At 48.2% G+C, this 23,752-nt stretch overlaps 1 pseudogene; it reads right to left on the bottom strand.

The window, feature by feature from the left end:
- Positions 1 to 23,103, bottom strand: part of LOC136544078 (uncharacterized) — a 28,819-nt pseudogene extending 5,716 nt beyond the window's left edge.
- Between the last annotated feature and the right edge of the window lie 649 nt (positions 23,104 to 23,752).

Genomic DNA, 23,752 nt, shown 5'->3' with positions numbered 1-23,752 from the left:
TTTGTAGCTTGCATCAATATTCAGTAACAAAATTTCTTTTGGAGTTTTTTTCCAATCCTTGGCACGCGTCAGTCTTCTTCAAAGCTCTTTGATAATTTGTTGTGAAGGTAGCAATGGATAAAGCAGCTCTCACTTGGGATTGGATGACTTCACCATGCACTAACTTTCGTCTCTCCCACCATATGAACCAACACCCTGTTATGATCAATTTAGCCAAGCCCAAATGATTTAGAAAATCGAGAGGTCTCAATCTGTTGATCAGTTTATCTACAACAATAGAGCCCGACTGGTTAACTGCTACCTCATTCTCAATCTCCTGCCACACTCCAATCGTCTGCCAAATTTCACATGCGCACTTACACATGAACATAAGGTGCTTGATATCCTCACAAGCTTCATTATAGGCTGGGCATGTCCTAGAATTTACTATATGCCTATTGGCAAGGACGCCTCTACATGGCACCAACCCATGCAGGACTCGCCAACCAAAGATTTTTATCTTAGCCAAGAGATTAAGCTTCCACAAATTCGCCCAAACCACCTCTTCTCTGACTACACTAGCTTGTTCATTCACCCTGTTTGCACCAAATTTGTGGATCCATTGATAGTGGTAAGCTGAACGAACAAAGAAACCATTCCTATTGTAGTGTCACGCTACTACATCCTCCGTACCTGACCTGAGCAGGATTTGTAGGATTCAGTGGATATCCACATGCCAGAATAGGTCGTTTAATAATTCTTCATCCCATGCCTTAGTCACTGCATTAATAAGCTCCTCCACTAATGTAACCAGATTGTTGCTAGGACGTGTATTGATGGTAGTTAACAACCATCATAAACCATCAATATAACTTGAATAAATGCATGAATATGATCACCAACATAGGTTTATGGGTTTAAACTAATAAATTCCATGAGTTTTGGTGAATCTATGTTTTCAGCAGGGTTTATCTAGAAAACCGTCAAGGTGGAACCAAACATCAGAATTAATCGCACTTATCTATGACGAAACTTACACCAGAAGACTCTAGAAGACACCAGAAGGCAAACCACTGAAGCAGGCCGGCCCCACCTATAGGCTGGCCTAGGGGGCCCACATGTCAACCTCACTTTGTGACATCAGTTCTCCACTACCTTAAGAATTGCATCTACGCCGTTCTTTTAAGTCGGTTTGATCCAAGGGCTCAAGATTGATGGTTCCACCTATATATACTAGCCCCTACCACCCCCAAGCGAGAATCCTCATTCATTCAAGAGATAAAACCCTAATCAGAAGAGAAGAACCTCAGAGCTCCACCATATTTAGGACATAGCTTGTTAGGTTAGATTTAGAGGGAGGCAAGCTTCACTTGGATTCCTGATCTTGTCAAGAGCATGGCTTGGTATAGCTCCTTGTATCCGCTCTTGTATCTTTCATATTCTATATGTTTGCAACATTTGTGATGACATTATTCTTAATATTATTCATGTTCCTAGTTATCATGTCCATAGCTTACTTTGATTATATGCTTAGTATAGCTAGATTGTCTTTATGTTCAAGCATAAGTTTGTATAGTGCTCACTCTAAAGTACATGGGGTGAGTGGTCGACATTGTGTAAGCATGGTGCTTATACGTTGTTTACCTATGTATACACCCTATATTCCAGGCCATATGGTAGATCGTGAGTGTGACACTCTATTGAGTCCTTTGTAGTCCACTCCCCGAATATAGGTCAAGTAGGATCTAGTTACAAAGGAAGTCATGCTCTATTCCTGATCTTCCTTAGTAATATGGCATAATTATGAAAGAAACTGGTGTTATGGTCGCCACTTCTCAGCCAATTAGCTCTTGCTCGCTGGGTCCAATAAATTTCCTCCTGCTCTAACATAAGTTCCAAGTGAACCATGATTTCTTTTTGGGAAGCCATGTTTGCATCAGTCACCAGCCCCCTCTATAATCTCTCTAGGTCCCTTTTAAGATCAGACATACATTTCACTAGATTTTTCAAAACTTCTTTATCCCATTTGTGCAAATCTTCATGAACCTCCCTCACCTTTATCTCCGAACGATGTCCCCTCGCCTCTAGCTGAGGCTCTAGCCCATGCTGCTCTTATCATTTCCTCAACGATATCTTCTTATAGCCATCGAGCTTCAAACCGTTTCTTTCTATCCCTTCCTCCATGACGATCAGATATAAGACAAGTCCATCATAATTGGCCAGTGATCAGACCGTGTCATCTCACTGTTAATTAAGGTTGCATAAGAGTGCAGGTCTGACCATAGGGAGTTCGCAACAGCCCTATCTAGTCATTCCCGAATATTCCCTCTGCGCCAAGTGAAGAGGTCACCAGTGTACCCCCTATCTACTAGCTCACAATCTAACAGCACATCATGGAACGCTTGTAGCTGTCATTGGGTTCTTGGCCTCTCCCTCCTTCTCCGTCGACAAAATCTGGTCGGCAGTCTACCGAGGGGTATGCCCATGGTAGTAGATGAATCGGTGGAGATACGCGTAATAGGAGCCGGATGGCAACACAAGCGTAGAGGCAAGCGATTTAGACAGGTTCCGGCCATCTGATCGACATAATACCCTACGTCCTATGTCTTTGGTGGATTGTATTGAATATCAGATTCAATATATCTCGTCTAGAGGACCCCTGCCTCTCCTTATATAGTTTGGAGGGGTAGGGTTACAGGGAAAATATCCTATTTGGTATTATACAATAAATCACATCTTCTTGTAGCCTTGCAGTGCATGCCTTGATCTTATGGGCTAGGCCACCTTTGATGGTATGGCCCATGTCTTGTCTTGTGGGTACTGTCGACGAAATATGGTCGGCAGTCTACCTAGGGGTATGCCCAATATAGTAGATTGTCGGTAGATAGATGCGCAAGCCACAAACAAGACGGTGACGCAAGACAGACACGAGGTTTTATCCAGGTTCGGCCGCCAAGAAGGCGTAATACCTACGTCCTGCGTTTGATTGTATTGCTGTATGTCAATGAGAGATGTTTTTTAGAGGGGTCCCCTGCCCGCCTTATATAGTTCGGGGGGCAGGGTTATAGATCTGGAAACTAATCCTAGCCAGTTACAATTGCCATATGTGGCCGGATAAGGATTCCTATTCTAACCGACCAGGATCTTGCTTGATCGCCAAATCTGCCATGACTCCTTACGTGGGACTCCGAACAGGTTGTCCGAGCTGCATGTCGTCTTTTGGTGGACCGGACCCATAGATCCGGGCCGGCCCAAGCCTAGTCGTAAGGATATAGGGGTTAATACCCCCACAGCTAGTCCCCGAGCACCATGTATTATGCTGCGACATGCCATTTTAACCTTCTCCGACAAGTAAGGCTTGAGTCCTTGACGTCTCTAACCACCGTTGTCGCTGAAGAAGTAGGTTGTCCAAAGAATGTATGGTGCTCTTAAGAAAAAAGAAAAAGATTTCCATCCTGTGAAGTGTGCCCACTTGTATTTCTGAAAAGAAATGTAAGTGAATCTTAAAGCGTAGCATCCTTGATCATCAGAGGCGTAGGGGTCGAAAAACAACATTCACCGCATGGTGAAGTGTGTCCACTTAGTCCCCGAGCCTGGTAGTAGGTGATATAGGCACGTGGTGCCAGGGTCTAAAAAGAATTCCCAGTTAAGTTGAGAACCCAATTTCGTACAGGCAATACGAGATGCACCGGCAGGTGCATCGTACCGATGTAGTCCCTGGGCTTGCTGGAAGGCGAAGTATGAGCCTTGTAGTAAGGTCTAAATAAATGTCTCTCAACTGTATGTGAGTACAAATCGCATGTAGCCGAGGAGAACGATCTCCGAGCAGTGGTCGGGACAGTTCCCGAGCACGATAGTAATCCTTACAATCAGTCAAAGCATAGGGATCGATTAAATAAACACATTCACTGCAAGGTGAAGTGTTCCCACTTAGTCCCCGAGCCTGGTAATAGGTGATGCAGGCACGTGGTGCCAGGGTCTAAAAAATAATTTCCACTGAAGTTAAGAATCCAATCGTCGTGCAGGCGACACGAGATGCACCGGCAGGTGCATCGTACCGATGTAGTCCCCGAGCTTACTAGAAGGCAAAGTATGAGCCTTGTAGTAAGATCTAAATAAATGTCTCTCAACTATATGTGAGTACAAATCATATGTAGCCGAGGAGAGCGATCTCCGAGCAGTGGTCGGGGCAGTCCCCAAGCACGGCAGTGGTCGGAGTAGTCCCCGAGCATGGCAGTGGTCTGGGCAGTCCTCGAGCGTTGTAGTGGTCGAGGCAGTCCTCGAGCACGACCGTGGTCTGGTCAGTCCCCGAGCGTTGTAGTGGTCGGGGCAGTCCTCGAGCATGACCGTGGTCTGGTCCATCCTTGAGCACAGGACATGCAGCGAAAAAATGAACGCCTCTTGTACTATTATTTGGTGTATTTATTTATTTCCTTACTCTGTCAAGTCCAATCTGACACGTCTAGTCAAAAAAGTAGATGGGTATAGCACATCACACTGTCTTCTTGCTCTTAATGGCAAACAGTCGCTTGGCACTTGTAAGGAGGTGCGTCAGTGTGGGCCCTCTCACACTATCATCGAAGAGGCGCGTACACTGGTAACAAAGGGGCGCGTTTATTGGCGTAGATCTCGAGGTTGTGAAAACAACCATCTACGGCGCGTGCACACGTCTCCCAAGAATCTCGGGCGGATGAAATGATAGAGCTCTTGGTTATTTATAATATAGAACTGGTAAGTTACTTTTTACCGATCCCCATTATCATTCGCCGCCATAGCCTTCTTCTTCCTATTGCCGAACCCTATTCCTCCAAAATCATCGCCAATCACCCCTCCACCGCATCCACCCCTTTAGCAAGGACGGATTAATGGCGAAGAAAGACGCCTAGAAGAAAGCCGAAGTCATGGCGAAGGAGTGGTTGAAGTCAAGGAGCAACGAGCAGACCATCGAAGACCTTGTCGCCATGGGAGTGCTCCACAACAAAGCACTCGTGGGATGGCGCGCGCCAGAAGGAGAAAGCTACCCTGATCCACAACTAGGTGAGATTATGGTTTTCGAGGATTTCTTCAAGCGGGGTTTTGGGGTTCCAGTGCACCCTTTCCTTCAGGGGCTCTGTTTGTACTACGAGATTGGGATTTGCAATCTACATCCCAACTCGATTCTTCTTGTCTCCACCTTCATCCATCTTTGTGAAGCCTATGGTGGCTTCCAGCCCCATTTCGACCTCTTTCACCATCTATTTTGTCTACGAAAGAAAGGGAGCGGTGGCTCAAAGATAGCCAGAGGCGTATACCTCAATCTGTGTGACAGGATGAAGGCCTAGTACTTGCACTGCCCTTGGAACACATCACTGGACGAATGTTACAAGAAGTGGTTCTACATCCATGAAGAGCCGAACACGATCACCCTGTGCGACGTGGGGTTGATTCCAGAGAAGAAGAACAGCTGGTCGGAGAAGCCCGAGCACTTGGAACAGATCGCAGAACTGCTCGGGATGATCTTGTGGGGGAAGCTAGATGGTCCAAGCATGGTCGGGAACTTCATCAGCCAAAGGATCCAGCCCTGCCAGAAGAGGGTATATCCTGGCTACGAATACCAGGGGAGCGCAGATCCAACGAGGACCAGAAAAGAGGCGCTCGACAAGATCGAAGTCAAGGCCAGGATTGGGGAGCTATTCAACCTAGCCGATCCCAATTACATCAGGTTAAGCGACATCGAGCACGCCTTCAAGCTGGCCCGACCTCCCCCAAAGGTAAATTATGCTTCCTTGTAGCTGTAGAGTTATGTTGGAACAAAAAATTGACTGTGTTGTCGTCTTTATATTTCCCAGAGTAATGGTCGTGATAGGGCAGCAGTGTTCGTGTCTCCACCCCCTTGTGTGGATTGGCTGCAAGTTGCTGGCCCAACCGCCTAGACCAGTGCTAGGGCCGAAGACGTCGACTAGGCCATACTCGGGGTTGGAGAAGAGGCAACGGCCAGGGCTGCTGGCAAGCAGCCAGCGGCCAACAAATGTCATCAGGCCATCTTCCCTCTTTTAGACGATGAAATAGAGGATGCGGACATCTTCTGACTCGTCCCTCGAAAGAGGAGGAGACAAATGGAGTCGATGGAGCAGGGTGGCTCCTCTGTGCCAGCAGGGATCACATCACCGACCACTGCAACATAGAGGACAAGCGGAGAAGGGGTCGAGCACCAAACCCCAGCGCCGGTACTGGTCATGGGAAAAGACCCGGTGGAACCCGTGGAGCACGTGGAGCAAGCGTGGTCGAAGAGACGCTCCTTCGCCACGTCATTCCGTGCTTCCAAGCTGTAAGTATTTGTAACCTTGATGTAAGCTTACAATTTGTATTGAATACTATTGTCTTCTGAACTTATCTCTGATATATTAGGTCGGCATCCACCGAAAATCCCGACCAGCTAGTCGGGTGTGGCATGACTTCGCCAGCAATGGTGGAAAAAACTACCCAGCAGCCAGCTATGGAGAAACCTGTTGAAGAAAATCCACCGGAACCTCAACAGACGAGCGGCCAGACGACAGTCCCCGAGCAGCTAGTCGAGAAGAGAGCCGAGCCAAGGACAAGTGCTCTGAGCATTAACCCTGCTGAGGGGGATACTTTGGCGCCAAGGGGACTAGACCAAGCCAAGGAGCAGCAGCCGGAGGTGGCACAGAGCACGCTTGCCGATGCCGCAGCTCGTGGGAAAGCCATAGTGGTCGCAGAGCCTACAAACTCTAGACCAGCGCCGCCTCCTAAACAAGATGCCGAAGAGGACAAAGTAGAAGAGATCCTGGGCCATCCCTAAGACAAACGACAACATGTATATGTGTTGCGCTAGTGGAACGACAAGTGGGTTATGCATGAGGAAATCCCAGAGGTCGAAGAGACCCTAAAAGTTGAACGAGCGGCAAAACGTCTGGTGATAGAAGTCTAGGTATGTTTGGCTTGACCACTTGATCCTTCTATTTAGTCGAACTGTCTGACTTAGCTTGTTTATGTGCAGGACTTGATGAAGACCGCAAAGTACCGAAAGAGGTGCTTCGACTAGATTGAGGGAATCACGACAAATAATAGAGAACTGGCGGCCGAGGTGGAACGCTTGCGCCGCCAACTTGAAGCCACCGACCAGGAGAGGATAGAACAAGATGCAAAAAACCAGAACCTAGTCGTCCAGCTCAGTAACAAAGAGTAGGAAAAAACAAGTAAGTTGTCATTTTATCACAGCAAGTGCATGACACGTGTTGTTGCATTATTGGTAGTGACAGCTGTAGTGTAGGCTTAGAAGCCGAAGTAACCCGCCTCCAAGAGGAGAATTGCCGTGTGACCGCAGAGTGTGGTCGCCTGAAGGAGGACAACGAAAAACTGGCGCGTGACCAGTCTCAACTCCGGGACCGCACAACTAAGATGAAGGAGGAACTAAAAAGTAAGTGTTCCAGACCACCTTGCTCATTCTATTGCCTGCCTTATCTTGTCGTGCCATTACATTTTGATGTTTTGTATGTTTTGCAGTTTTAAAAGTAAATGCCAAGAAACACCTAGAGGCTATGATGAAAGATCGTGATGGCTGGAAGGCACGATGCCTAGAGACCACCGAGGATCGGGATACATGGAAGAACCGGTGCCAGGAGGTGGCAACTGGCATTTTACCCGTCCTCGACCTTATCGACCCGGTGCTCACAGAGGAAGTGCCAAGGATGCCATAGCCCGGAATGGTCGAGAGATGCCGAAAGGCATGGGAATGGTTCCAAGAGTTCGTGAAGGAGGCGGGTGAGTACATGGGTGCACATGTGCTAAGCATGGTGCGTGCCCACTACCCCCTGATCGATCTCAAGCGCCTGGAGGCTAGGTACCCAAAAGAGGTAGACCCAGACAAGGCTGAGGAGCTTGGGATGGCCTAGCTAGACCTTTCATCAAAGATAATTGGCGACATTAATCTGTGTGGAGGTGGGACAGCACCTATACAGGGTATGCCATCGACAAGTCAGCTAGAAACGCCATCAGTTGCAAGCCAACCAACGAAGCCTGCAGTCTCGACCAGCCAGGCATTGGCGGGGCCATCCTCTTCAGCTCGACCAGCACAAGAGTCCCCAAGACTCGAGTAGAATATCGAAAGCGGCGAGCAGTAGGTGCCGTGCGCCCCGACCAGCCAATGTAAGAGGCTTAGAGCTATAGAAGAAGCACATAGTTGTGTTATTGTAAACTTGGGCCTCTTCAGGCAAGCTTGTAATAATGTAACTATATATCATCATAAACTTGTTTGCTTTGTATAAAATGTATTTAAGCTTGAAACTCATTTTGGTGTAACTAAGTTAGAACATGTTAACGTTCTATTTAGTTGTACCATTTTGCTCGACATGTCATCCCGAAAAGTTTGTGCGGCCCTAGTTTGCCATGTGGTCGGAGTGTGAGGTGTGTGACTTGTGCACATGTAGACACGGACAAGTCAAACCAGGGGGGACCTGCCGATCACCCGTAATGTAGAGAGCGGATCCCATGCACGCGTTGGGAGGAATCGAAGACAGGGCCTGCTCCAAAAACCATAGAAGGAATGGTGGTCGGCCTTTACTGGCTAAGTTAGAGTAACCATAAAATTTGAAGAGACGCATTAGAGTGGTCGAAGAAATCATAATAGCTTTATTGAAGTAAATCGAAAGTACAAAAGGAGTACATATCTCAGTGGTTAAGCATAGAAACGTCTAAGCTTGTCGATGTGCCACGAGTTTGGTACGTCCGTACCGTCTAGGTGAGCTAACCTATAAGACGTTGGTCGTGTGACTTCCTTGATCATGAAGGGCCCCTCCCATGGGGTTGCGAGTTTATGGACACCAGCCTAGTTCGTCTTCCACTTCAGGACCAGGTCCCTGACCACGAAGAACCGCTCTTTAACGTTCTTGTTGTAGTACCTGCGCAAAACAGCAAGGTATTTGGCTGTACATACACAAGAATCGAGCCGCTTCTCTTCTGCACTATTCACTTCTAGCTCCCGTACTTCATTGACCCTGCCTTCGTTGAAGTTCTCTACCCATGCTGATCTGAAAGCTATATCTGCTGGGAGGACTGCCTCAGCGCCGTAAACCATAAAGTATGGTGAGACATCGGTGTTACGACTGGGCTGAGTTCTGAGGCCCCAGACCACGACTGGTAACTCTTTGAGCCATCTTCTGGGAGCTTTGTCATTTTCTCTGTACATCCTCTTCTTCAATGCGTCCAAAATCATGCCATTTGCCCGCTTGACTTGTCCATTAGCTCTAGGGTGCGCCACCAAGATGTATTTTACTACTATGCTGCTTTCATCGCAGAAGTCCCAAAAAGCGTTCCCGGTGAACTGAGTACCCAGATCAGTGATGATGCTGTTGGGTATGCCGAAATGGTGGATGACCTGGTCGAGGAACGTGATGGCCTTTTCTGAGGATGTCTGTACCAGAGGCATGTATTCTATCCACTTAGAAAATTTGTCGATCAGCACGAAGATGCATGTAAATTTCCCAGGAGCCGGTTTGAAGGGCCTGATCATATCCAGTCCCCAGCATGCGAAGGGCCAAGAGGTTGGTATTGTCTAGATCTCATGTGCTGGTACGTGGATTCTCTTAGCGAAGAACTGACAACCCTCACAGTGGTGGACTAGCTTCTCTACATCGGCTACTGCTGATGGCCAATAGAATCCTGCTCGGAAAGCCATACCGACCAGCGTTCTTGAGGCCGCATGGTTGCCGCAGGAGCCAGAGTGGATTTGGTCTAGGAGATGTTCGCCATCCTCCTGGGTTATACACTTCATCAAGATTTCCTCCTTTGCGTTCTTGCGCCATAACTTGCCATCGACGAGCAGGTACTGCTTACTGTGACACATCAGACGCTCGTTTTCTGTTCGATCAGTGTAGCCACTGCCATCTGTTAGGTACTTGATGATAGGTATTCTCTAGTCGGGCTCATGAGTGGTCGGAGGCGTTTCGGTGGTGCTCGACGTCAGAACCGTAGCCACCAATTACTGGTCGGGAGGCTTGTCTGCCGTGGAATCTTCCTCTTCGATGGAAAGCGTGAGCAGGTCTTGGACAAATATGCCATGTGGGATTTTGGCTCAGGATGATCCTAACTTTGACAGCGCATCCGCTGCTTGTTTCTTGTCTTGGACCACGTGTATGTACTCGATGCCATAGAACCTACCTTCTAGCTTTCTGATAGATTTGCAGTATGCATCCATCTTTTCGCTTGTCGTATCCCAGTCCTTGTTGAGTTGGTTGATGACTAGAGCCGAGTCTCCATAGACATAGAGACGTTTAACGCCAAGCTCAACCGCAATGCGCAAACCATGTAGGCATGCCTCATACTCGGCGGCATTATTAGATGCTGGGAAATAAATCCTGAGAACGTACCAGAGCTGCTCCTTGGATGGTGACACGAAAAGGACTCCTACTCCCGCACCATCAATGTTGAGAGAGCCGTCGAAGTACATTGTCCAATACTTGTCGGATCTCGGAGAGGCAGGCATGCTTAAGTCTGTCCACTCGACGATGAAATCGACGAGTGCCTAAGACTTGATTGTAGTACGGCTTGCAAATTCCAAGGAGAAGGGGCATAGCTCCATTGCCCATTTAATGATGCACCCGTTCACATCCTTGTTGCTAATGATGTCTCACAGAGGGTACTCAGTCATGACCACCACACGATATCCGTCGAAGTAGTGTTTCAACTTTCAGGATGTTATCAGTATGGCGTAGATCAACTTCTGAATCTGTGGGTACTTGGTCTTAGACTCATTGAGTACCTCACTTAGATTGGTCGCTGTACCTTGTAGACGTGGCCGGGCTCGTCACGCTCGACCACCATGGCCATGGAGACCACTTGATTAGTAGCCGCAATGTAAAGCAGGAGTGTTTTGTCTTCTCTGGGAGCAGTGAGGACCGGAGGTGATGTAAGGTATTGTTTTAGCTGTGTGAAGGTAGCGTCTGCTTCCTCCGACCACTCAAACTTTTCGGATGCTTTGAGCAGTTTAAAGAACGGTAATCCTTTCTCGCCTAATCTTGATATGAAACAGCTGAGGGCGGCCATGCATCCGGTAAGCTTCTGAACATCCTTCACCTTTTTGGGCGGCTTCATGTCCAAGACAGCTTTGACTTTCTCTGGGTTAGGGCGTATGCCGTCGTGACTGATGACATTGCCAAGTAGTATGCCAGAAGGAACACCGAAGACGCACTTTCTTGGGTTTAATTTCCACTGGAATGTGTTAAGGGCTGCAAAGGTGCGTTCTAGGTTGTCAACAAGGGTATGTGCTTCCTTGGTTTTGACAACTATATCATCAACATAAGCCTCGATGAGGCCGTCTTTTATCTCGTCGTTGAGGCAAGCCTGTATAGCCCGTTGGTAGGTAGCCCCAGCGTTCTTGAGCCCGAACGACATGGTCATGTAGCAGTAGGCGCCGAAAGGCGTGATAAAAGATGTCTTGATCTGGTCGTCCTTTTTGAGAGCGATCTGGTGATAACCAAAGTAGCAATCGAGAAAGGAAAGCAGCTCGCAACCGACGGTTGAATCTACGACCTCGTCTATGCGAGGTAAGCCGAAGGGGTCCTTAGGGCAGTGTTTGTTGAGATCAGTGTAATCAACGCACATTCTCCATTCATTATTCTTTTTGCATACAAGAACCGAGTTGGCTAACCACTCCAGATGATACACTTCTTTGATAAATCTAGCTGCCAGAAGCCATGTAACTTCTACCCTAATCGCCTCCTTTTTGTAGCGAGCGAACCATCATAGCTTCTGCTTGATAGGTTTGGCCTTGCCGTTGACATTCAAGGAGTGCTCGATCAAGTTCTAAGATACACCGGGCATGTCAGTAGGTTTCCACATCCCATGCCTTAGTCACTGCATTAATAAGCTCCTCCACTAATGTAACCAGATTGTTGCTAGGACGTGTATTGATGGTAGTTAACAACCATCATAAACCATCAATATAACTTGAATAAATGATGCATGAATATGATCACCAACATAGGTTTATGGGTTTTAAACTAATAAATTCCATGAGTTTTGGTGAATCTATGTTTTCAGCAGGGTTTATCTAGAAAACCGTCAAGGTGGAACCAAACATCAGAATTAATCGCACTTATCTATGACGAAACTTACACCAGAAGACTCTAGAAGACACCAGAAGGCAAACCACTGAAGCAGGCCGGCCCCCACCTATAGGCTGGCCTAGGGGGCCCACATGTCAACCTCACTTTGTGACATCAGTTCTCCACTACCTTAAGAATTGCATCTACGCCGTTCTTTTAAGTCGGTTTGATCCAAGGGCTCAAGATTGATGGTTCCACCTATATATACTAGCCCCTACCACCCCCAAGCGAGAATCCTCATTCATTCAAGAGATAAAACCCTAATCAGAAGAGAAGAACCTCAGAGCTCCACCATATTTAGGACATAGCTTGTTAGGTTAGATTTAGAGGGAGGCAAGCTTCACTTGGATTCCTGATCTTGTCAAGAGCATGGCTTGGTATAGCTCCTTGTATCCGCTCTTGTATCTTTCATATTCTATATGTTTGCAACATTTGTGATGACATTATTCTTAATATTATTCATGTTCCTAGTTATCATGTCCATAGCTTACTTTGATTATATGCTTAGTATAGCTAGATTGTCTTTATGTTCAAGCATAAGTTTGTATAGTGCTCACTCTAAAGTACATGGGGTGAGTGGTCGACATTGTGTAAGCATGGTGCTTATACGTTGTTTACCTATGTATACACCCTATATTCCAGGCCATATGGTAGATCGTGAGTGTGACACTCTATTGAGTCCTTTGTAGTCCACTCCCCGAATATAGGTCAAGTAGGATCTAGTTACAAAGGAAGTCATGCTCTATTCCTGATCTTCCTTAGTAATATGGCATAATTATGAAAGAAACTGGTGTTATGGTCGCCACTTCTCAGCCAATTAGCTCTTGCTCGCTGGGTCCAATAAATTTCCTCCTGCTCTAACATAAGTTCCAAGTGAACCATGATTCTTTTTGGGAAGCCATGTTTGCATCAGTCACCAGCCCCCTCTATAATCTCTCTAGGTCCCTTTTAAGATCAGACATACATTTCACTAGATTTTTCAAAACTTCTTTATCCCATTTGTGCAATCTTCATGAACCTCCCTCACCTTTATCTCCGAACGATGTCCCCTCGCCTCTAGCTGAGGCTCTAGCCCATGCTGCTCTTATCATTTCCTCAACGATATCTTCTTATAGCCATCGAGCTTCAAACCGTTTCTTTCTATCCCTTCCTCCATGACGATCAGATATAAGACAAGTCCATCATAATTGGCCAGTGATCAGACCGTGTCATCTCACTGTTAATTAAGGTTGCATAAGAGTGCAGGTCTGACCATAGGGAGTTCGCAACAGCCCTATCTAGTCATTCCCGAATATTCCCTCTGCGCCAAGTGAAGAGGTCACCAGTGTACCCCCTATCTACTAGCTCACAATCTAACAGCACATCATGGAACGCTTGTAGCTGTCATTGGGTTCTTGGCCTCTCCCTCCTTCTCCGTCGACAAAATCTGGTCGGCAGTCTACCGAGGGGTATGCCCATGGTAGTAGATGAATCGGTGGAGATACGCGTAATAGGAGCCGGATGGCAACACAAGCGTAGAGGCAAGCGATTTAGACAGGTTCCGGCCATCTGATCGACATAATACCCTACGTCCTATGTCTTTGGTGGATTGTATTGAATATCAGATTCAATATATCTCGTCTAGAGGACCCCTGCCTCTCCTTATATAGTTTGGAGGGGTAGGGTTACAGGGAAAATATCCTATTTGGTATTATACAATAAATCACATCTTCTTGTAGCCTTGCAGTGCATGCCTTGATCTTATGGGCTAGGCCACCTTTGATGGTATGGCCCATGTCTTGTCTTGTGGGTACTGTCGACGAAATATGGTCGGCAGTCTACCTAGGGGTATGCCCAATATAGTAGATTGTCGGTAGATAGATGCGCAAGCCACAAACAAGACGGTGACGCAAGACAGACACGAGGTTTTATCCAGGTTCGGCCGCCAAGAAGGCGTAATACCTACGTCCTGCGTTTGATTGTATTGCTGTATGTCAATGAGAGATGTTTTTTAGAGGGGTCCCCTGCCCGCCTTATATAGTTCGGGGGGCAGGGTTATAGATCTGGAAACTAATCCTAGCCAGTTACAATTGCCATATGTGGCCGGATAAGGATTCCTATTCTAACCGACCAGGATCTTGCTTGATCGCCAAATCTGCCATGACTCCTTACGTGGGACTCCGAACAGGTTGTCCGAGCTGCATGTCGTCTTTTGGTGGACCGGACCCATAGATCCGGGCCGGCCCAAGCCTAGTCGTAAGGATATAGGGGTTAATACCCCCACAGCTAGTCCCCGAGCACCATGTATTATGCTGCGACATGCCATTTTAACCTTCTCCGACAAGTAAGGCTTGAGTCCTTGACGTCTCTAACCACCGTTGTCGCTGAAGAAGTAGGTTGTCCAAAGAATGTATGGTGCTCTTAAGAAAAAAGAAAAAGATTTCCATCCTGTGAAGTGTGCCCACTTGTATTTCTGAAAAGAAATGTAAGTGAATCTTAAAGCGTAGCATCCTTGATCATCAGAGGCGTAGGGGTCGAAAAACAACATTCACCGCATGGTGAAGTGTGTCCACTTAGTCCCCGAGCCTGGTAGTAGGTGATATAGGCACGTGGTGCCAGGGTCTAAAAAGAATTCCCAGTTAAGTTGAGAACCCAATTTCGTACAGGCAATACGAGATGCACCGGCAGGTGCATCGTACCGATGTAGTCCCTGGGCTTGCTGGAAGGCGAAGTATGAGCCTTGTAGTAAGGTCTAAATAAATGTCTCTCAACTGTATGTGAGTACAAATCGCATGTAGCCGAGGAGAACGATCTCCGAGCAGTGGTCGGGACAGTTCCCGAGCACGATAGTAATCCTTACAATCAGTCAAAGCATAGGGATCGATTAAATAAACACATTCACTGCAAGGTGAAGTGTTCCCACTTAGTCCCCGAGCCTGGTAATAGGTGATGCAGGCACGTGGTGCCAGGGTCTAAAAAATAATTTCCACTGAAGTTAAGAATCCAATCGTCGTGCAGGCGACACGAGATGCACCGGCAGGTGCATCGTACCGATGTAGTCCCCGAGCTTACTAGAAGGCAAAGTATGAGCCTTGTAGTAAGATCTAAATAAATGTCTCTCAACTATATGTGAGTACAAATCATATGTAGCCGAGGAGAGCGATCTCCGAGCAGTGGTCGGGGCAGTCCCCAAGCACGGCAGTGGTCGGAGTAGTCCCCGAGCATGGCAGTGGTCTGGGCAGTCCTCGAGCGTTGTAGTGGTCGAGGCAGTCCTCGAGCACGACCGTGGTCTGGTCAGTCCCCGAGCGTTGTAGTGGTCGGGGCAGTCCTCGAGCATGACCGTGGTCTGGTCCATCCTTGAGCACAGGACATGCAGCGAAAAAATGAACGCCTCTTGTACTATTATTTGGTGTATTTATTTATTTCCTTACTCTGTCAAGTCCAATCTGACACGTCTAGTCAAAAAAGTAGATGGGTATAGCACATCACACTGTCTTCTTGCTCTTAATGGCAAACAGTCGCTTGGCACTTGTAAGGAGGTGCGTCAGTGTGGGCCCTCTCACACTATCATCGAAGAGGCGCGTACACTGGTAACAAAGGGGCGCGTTTATTGGCGTAGATCTCGAGGTTGTGAAAACAACCATCTACGGCGCGTGCACACGTCTCCCAAGAATCTCGGGCGGATGAAATGATAGAGCTCTTGGTTATTTATAATATAGAACTGGTAAGTTACTTTTTACCGATCCCCATTATCATTCGCCGCCATAGCCTTCTTCTTCCTATTGCCGAACCCTATTCCTCCAAAATCATCGCCAATCACCCCTCCACCGCATCCACCCCTTTAGCAAGGACGGATTAATGGCGAAGAAAGACGCCTAGAAGAAAGCCGAAGTCATGGCGAAGGAGTGGTTGAAGTCAAGGAGCAACGAGCAGACCATCGAAGACCTTGTCGCCATGGGAGTGCTCCACAACAAAGCACTCGTGGGATGGCGCGCGCCAGAAGGAGAAAGCTACCCTGATCCACAACTAGGTGAGATTATGGTTTTCGAGGATTTCTTCAAGCGGGGTTTTGGGGTTCCAGTGCACCCTTTCCTTCAGGGGCTCTGTTTGTACTACGAGATTGGGATTTGCAATCTACATCCCAACTCGATTCTTCTTGTCTCCACCTTCATCCATCTTTGTGAAGCCTATGGTGGCTTCCAGCCCCATTTCGACCTCTTTCACCATCTATTTTGTCTACGAAAGAAAGGGAGCGGTGGCTCAAAGATAGCCAGAGGCGTATACCTCAATCTGTGTGACAGGATGAAGGCCTAGTACTTGCACTGCCCTTGGAACACATCACTGGACGAATGTTACAAGAAGTGGTTCTACATCCATGAAGAGCCGAACACGATCACCCTGTGCGACGTGGGGTTGATTCCAGAGAAGAAGAACAGCTGGTCGGAGAAGCCCGAGCACTTGGAACAGATCGCAGAACTGCTCGGGATGATCTTGTGGGGGAAGCTAGATGGTCCAAGCATGGTCGGGAACTTCATCAGCCAAAGGATCCAGCCCTGCCAGAAGAGGGTATATCCTGGCTACGAATACCAGGGGAGCGCAGATCCAACGAGGACCAGAAAAGAGGCGCTCGACAAGATCGAAGTCAAGGCCAGGATTGGGGAGCTATTCAACCTAGCCGATCCCAATTACATCAGGTTAAGCGACATCGAGCACGCCTTCAAGCTGGCCCGACCTCCCCCAAAGGTAAATTATGCTTCCTTGTAGCTGTAGAGTTATGTTGGAACAAAAAATTGACTGTGTTGTCGTCTTTATATTTCCCAGAGTAATGGTCGTGATAGGGCAGCAGTGTTCGTGTCTCCACCCCCTTGTGTGGATTGGCTGCAAGTTGCTGGCCCAACCGCCTAGACCAGTGCTAGGGCCGAAGACGTCGACTAGGCCATACTCGGGGTTGGAGAAGAGGCAACGGCCAGGGCTGCTGGCAAGCAGCCAGCGGCCAACAAATGTCATCAGGCCATCTTCCCTCTTTTAGACGATGAAATAGAGGATGCGGACATCTTCTGACTCGTCCCTCGAAAGAGGAGGAGACAAATGGAGTCGATGGAGCAGGGTGGCTCCTCTGTGCCAGCAGGGATCACATCACCGACCACTGCAACATAGAGGACAAGCGGAGAAGGGGTCGAGCACCAAACCCCAGCGCCGGTACTGGTCATGGGAAAAGACCCGGTGGAACCCGTGGAGCACGTGGAGCAAGCGTGGTCGAAGAGACGCTCCTTCGCCACGTCATTCCGTGCTTCCAAGCTGTAAGTATTTGTAACCTTGATGTAAGCTTACAATTTGTATTGAATACTATTGTCTTCTGAACTTATCTCTGATATATTAGGTCGGCATCCACCGAAAATCCCGACCAGCTAGTCGGGTGTGGCATGACTTCGCCAGCAATGGTGGAAAAAACTACCCAGCAGCCAGCTATGGAGAAACCTGTTGAAGAAAATCCACCGGAACCTCAACAGACGAGCGGCCAGACGACAGTCCCCGAGCAGCTAGTCGAGAAGAGAGCCGAGCCAAGGACAAGTGCTCTGAGCATTAACCCTGCTGAGGGGGATACTTTGGCGCCAAGGGGACTAGACCAAGCCAAGGAGCAGCAGCCGGAGGTGGCACAGAGCACGCTTGCCGATGCCGCAGCTCGTGGGAAAGCCATAGTGGTCGCAGAGCCTACAAACTCTAGACCAGCGCCGCCTCCTAAACAAGATGCCGAAGAGGACAAAGTAGAAGAGATCCTGGGCCATCCCTAAGACAAACGACAACATGTATATGTGTTGCGCTAGTGGAACGACAAGTGGGTTATGCATGAGGAAATCCCAGAGGTCGAAGAGACCCTAAAAGTTGAACGAGCGGCAAAACGTCTGGTGATAGAAGTCTAGGTATGTTTGGCTTGACCACTTGATCCTTCTATTTAGTCGAACTGTCTGACTTAGCTTGTTTATGTGCAGGACTTGATGAAGACCGCAAAGTACCGAAAGAGGTGCTTCGACTAGATTGAGGGAATCACGACAAATAATAGAGAACTGGCGGCCGAGGTGGAACGCTTGCGCCGCCAACTTGAAGCCACCGACCAGGAGAGGATAGAACAAGATGCAAAAAACCAGAACCTAGTCGTCCAGCTCAGTAACAAAGAGTAGGAAAAAACAAGTAAGTTGTCATTTTATCACAGCAAGTGCATGACACGTGTTGTTGCATTATTGGTAGTGACAGCTGTAGTGTAGGCTTAGAAGCCGAAGTAACCCGCCTCCAAGAGGAGAATTGCCGTGTGACCGCAGAGTGTGGTCGCCTGAAGGAGGACAACGAAAAACTGGCGCGTGACCAGTCTCAACTCCGGGACCGCACAACTAAGATGAAGGAGGAACTAAAAAGTAAGTGTTCCAGACCACCTTGCTCATTCTATTGCCTGCCTTATCTTGTCGTGCCATTACATTTTGATGTTTTGTATGTTTTGCAGTTTTAAAAGTAAATGCCAAGAAACACCTAGAGGCTATGATGAAAGATCGTGATGGCTGGAAGGCACGATGCCTAGAGACCACCGAGGATCGGGATACATGGAAGAACCGGTGCCAGGAGGTGGCAACTGGCATTTTACCCGTCCTCGACCTTATCGACCCGGTGCTCACAGAGGAAGTGCCAAGGATGCCATAGCCCGGAATGGTCGAGAGATGCCGAAAGGCATGGGAATGGTTCCAAGAGTTCGTGAAGGAGGCGGGTGAGTACATGGGTGCACATGTGCTAAGCATGGTGCGTGCCCACTACCCCCTGATCGATCTCAAGCGCCTGGAGGCTAGGTACCCAAAAGAGGTAGACCCAGACAAGGCTGAGGAGCTTGGGATGGCCTAGCTAGACCTTTCATCAAAGATAATTGGCGACATTAATCTGTGTGGAGGTGGGACAGCACCTATACAGGGTATGCCATCGACAAGTCAGCTAGAAACGCCATCAGTTGCAAGCCAACCAACGAAGCCTGCAGTCTCGACCAGCCAGGCATTGGCGGGGCCATCCTCTTCAGCTCGACCAGCACAAGAGTCCCCAAGACTCGAGTAGAATATCGAAAGCGGCGAGCAGTAGGTGCCGTGCGCCCCGACCAGCCAATGTAAGAGGCTTAGAGCTATAGAAGAAGCACATAGTTGTGTTATTGTAAACTTGGGCCTCTTCAGGCAAGCTTGTAATAATGTAACTATATATCATCATAAACTTGTTTGCTTTGTATAAAATGTATTTAAGCTTGAAACTCATTTTGGTGTAACTAAGTTAGAACATGTTAACGTTCTATTTAGTTGTACCATTTTGCTCGACATGTCATCCCGAAAAGTTTGTGCGGCCCTAGTTTGCCATGTGGTCGGAGTGTGAGGTGTGTGACTTGTGCACATGTAGACACGGACAAGTCAAACCAGGGGGGACCTGCCGATCACCCGTAATGTAGAGAGCGGATCCCATGCACGCGTTGGGAGGAATCGAAGACAGGGCCTGCTCCAAAAACCATAGAAGGAATGGTGGTCGGCCTTTACTGGCTAAGTTAGAGTAACCATAAAATTTGAAGAGACGCATTAGAGTGGTCGAAGAAATCATAATAGCTTTATTGAAGTAAATCGAAAGTACAAAAGGAGTACATATCTCAGTGGTTAAGCATAGAAACGTCTAAGCTTGTCGATGTGCCACGAGTTTGGTACGTCCGTACCGTCTAGGTGAGCTAACCTATAAGACGTTGGTCGTGTGACTTCCTTGATCATGAAGGGCCCCTCCCATGGGGTTGCGAGTTTATGGACACCAGCCTAGTTCGTCTTCCACTTCAGGACCAGGTCCCTGACCACGAAGAACCGCTCTTTAACGTTCTTGTTGTAGTACCTGCGCAAAACAGCAAGGTATTTGGCTGTACATACACAAGAATCGAGCCGCTTCTCTTCTGCACTATTCACTTCTAGCTCCCGTACTTCATTGACCCTGCCTTCGTTGAAGTTCTCTACCCATGCTGATCTGAAAGCTATATCTGCTGGGAGGACTGCCTCAGCGCCGTAAACCATAAAGTATGGTGAGACATCGGTGTTACGACTGGGCTGAGTTCTGAGGCCCCAGACCACGACTGGTAACTCTTTGAGCCATCTTCTGGGAGCTTTGTCATTTTCTCTGTACATCCTCTTCTTCAATGCGTCCAAAATCATGCCATTTGCCCGCTTGACTTGTCCATTAGCTCTAGGGTGCGCCACCAAGATGTATTTTACTACTATGCTGCTTTCATCGCAGAAGTCCCAAAAAGCGTTCCCGGTGAACTGAGTACCCAGATCAGTGATGATGCTGTTGGGTATGCCGAAATGGTGGATGACCTGGTCGAGGAACGTGATGGCCTTTTCTGAGGATGTCTGTACCAGAGGCATGTATTCTATCCACTTAGAAAATTTGTCGATCAGCACGAAGATGCATGTAAATTTCCCAGGAGCCGGTTTGAAGGGCCTGATCATATCCAGTCCCCAGCATGCGAAGGGCCAAGAGGTTGGTATTGTCTAGATCTCATGTGCTGGTACGTGGATTCTCTTAGCGAAGAACTGACAACCCTCACAGTGGTGGACTAGCTTCTCTACATCGGCTACTGCTGATGGCCAATAGAATCCTGCTCGGAAAGCCATACCGACCAGCGTTCTTGAGGCCGCATGGTTGCCGCAGGAGCCAGAGTGGATTTGGTCTAGGAGATGTTCGCCATCCTCCTGGGTTATACACTTCATCAAGATTTCCTCCTTTGCGTTCTTGCGCCATAACTTGCCATCGACGAGCAGGTACTGCTTACTGTGACACATCAGACGCTCGTTTTCTGTTCGATCAGTGTAGCCACTGCCATCTGTTAGGTACTTGATGATAGGTATTCTCTAGTCGGGCTCATGAGTGGTCGGAGGCGTTTCGGTGGTGCTCGACGTCAGAACCGTAGCCACCAATTACTGGTCGGGAGGCTTGTCTGCCGTGGAATCTTCCTCTTCGATGGAAAGCGTGAGCAGGTCTTGGACAAATATGCCATGTGGGATTTTGGCTCAGGATGATCCTAACTTTGACAGCGCATCCGCTGCTTGTTTCTTGTCTTGGACCACGTGTATGTACTCGATGCCATAGAACCTACCTTCTAGCTTTCTGATAGATTTGCAGTATGCATCCATCTTTTCGCTTGTCGTATCCCAGTCCTTGTTGAGTTGGTTGATGACTAGAGCCGAGTCTCCATAGACATAGAGACGTTTAACGCCAAGCTCAACCGCAATGCGCAAACCATGTAGGCATGCCTCATACTCGGCGGCATTATTAGATGCTGGGAAATAAATCCTGAGAACGTACCAGAGCTGCTCCTTGGATGGTGACACGAAAAGGACTCCTACTCCCGCACCATCAATGTTGAGAGAGCCGTCGAAGTACATTGTCCAATACTTGTCGGATCTCGGAGAGGCAGGCATGCTTAAGTCTGTCCACTCGACGATGAAATCGACGAGTGCCTAAGACTTGATTGTAGTACGGCTTGCAAATTCCAAGGAGAAGGGGCATAGCTCCATTGCCCATTTAATGATGCACCCGTTCACATCCTTGTTGCTAATGATGTCTCACAGAGGGTACTCAGTCATGACCACCACACGATATCCGTCGAAGTAGTGTTTCAACTTTCAGGATGTTATCAGTATGGCGTAGATCAACTTCTGAATCTGTGGGTACTTGGTCTTAGACTCATTGAGTACCTCACTTAGATTGGTCGCTGTACCTTGTAGACGTGGCCGGGCTCGTCACGCTCGACCACCATGGCCATGGAGACCACTTGATTAGTAGCCGCAATGTAAAGCAGGAGTGTTTTGTCTTCTCTGGGAGCAGTGAGGACCGGAGGTGATGTAAGGTATTGTTTTAGCTGTGTGAAGGTAGCGTCTGCTTCCTCCGACCACTCAAACTTTTCGGATGCTTTGAGCAGTTTAAAGAACGGTAATCCTTTCTCGCCTAATCTTGATATGAAACAGCTGAGGGCGGCCATGCATCCGGTAAGCTTCTGAACATCCTTCACCTTTTTGGGCGGCTTCATGTCCAAGACAGCTTTGACTTTCTCTGGGTTAGGGCGTATGCCGTCGTGACTGATGACATTGCCAAGTAGTATGCCAGAAGGAACACCGAAGACGCACTTTCTTGGGTTTAATTTCCACTGGAATGTGTTAAGGGCTGCAAAGGTGCGTTCTAGGTTGTCAACAAGGGTATGTGCTTCCTTGGTTTTGACAACTATATCATCAACATAAGCCTCGATGAGGCCGTCTTTTATCTCGTCGTTGAGGCAAGCCTGTATAGCCCGTTGGTAGGTAGCCCCAGCGTTCTTGAGCCCGAACGACATGGTCATGTAGCAGTAGGCGCCGAAAGGCGTGATAAAAGATGTCTTGATCTGGTCGTCCTTTTTGAGAGCGATCTGGTGATAACCAAAGTAGCAATCGAGAAAGGAAAGCAGCTCGCAACCGACGGTTGAATCTACGACCTCGTCTATGCGAGGTAAGCCGAAGGGGTCCTTAGGGCAGTGTTTGTTGAGATCAGTGTAATCAACGCACATTCTCCATTCATTATTCTTTTTGCATACAAGAACCGAGTTGGCTAACCACTCCAGATGATACACTTCTTTGATAAATCTAGCTGCCAGAAGCCATGTAACTTCTACCCTAATCGCCTCCTTTTTGTAGCGAGCGAACCATCATAGCTTCTGCTTGATAGGTTTGGCCTTGCCGTTGACATTCAAGGAGTGCTCGATCAAGTTCTAAGATACACCGGGCATGTCAGTAGGTTTCCATGCGAACACATCCACGTTGCTCCTCAAGAACCTAACGAGCGCGTCTTCCTATTTGGGATCTAGGTTGGCCTCGATAAGGGCCGTTCTGCTAGGATCACCGTCGACTAGCTGGATCACCTTGTGCTCCTTGGACTTGACGTTCTTGTATGGACCCTCGAGCTCTGGGATCTCCAGATGGTCGGCCGAGGTCTTCTTGGCGTCGAGCATGGTCTCGGCCATGCGAATAGAGAGGTCGTGAGCCTCTGCTATTTTGAAACTATCGTCCTCGCAGGTATAAGCTACGTACATGTTGCCTCGGAGGGTTAGAACTCCTTTCTTGGTAGGAATCTTGAGCACCAGATACCTGTAATGAGGTATGGCCATGAATTTGGTGAGCGATGGTCGACCAAGAATAGCATGGTAGGTGCCATCGAAGTCAGCGACAACGAAGTTGACGTAGTTGGTGCGGAAGTGGTCTGGAGTCCCAAATTGCATAGGTAACGTGATCTGCCCGAGAGGTGTAGAGCTCTGTCCGGGGAGAACACCCCAGAACTATGCCTCGTATGGCTTGAGGTCCGCCTAGGCTATTTTCAGGGCGGGCAGACTATTCTTGAACAGTATGTCGATGGAGCTGCCGCCGTCGATCAGTACTCTATCAAACTAAACCTTGTTGATACAAGGATCGAGGACCAGGGGAAAACATCCTGGCTCAGGTATTGTGGTCCATTGGTCCTTTCTACTGAAGGAGATTTCGCGGTGAGACCATGGAGGGAGCCACGGATCGGTGAGGAGGTTGTCGATGTTGGCCACGTTCAAGCAAGCGCGGGCGAGCAGCTTGCGTTCTCATTTGGTCTCGATGGACACTTTGCCGCCGATGATGGTGTGCACG

The sequence above is a fragment of the Miscanthus floridulus genome, chromosome 3, assembly GCF_019320115.1.
Source record: "Miscanthus floridulus cultivar M001 chromosome 3, ASM1932011v1, whole genome shotgun sequence".
Lineage (NCBI taxonomy): Eukaryota > Viridiplantae > Streptophyta > Magnoliopsida > Poales > Poaceae > Miscanthus > Miscanthus floridulus.
This window is presented reverse-complemented; position numbering and strand designations above follow the sequence as displayed.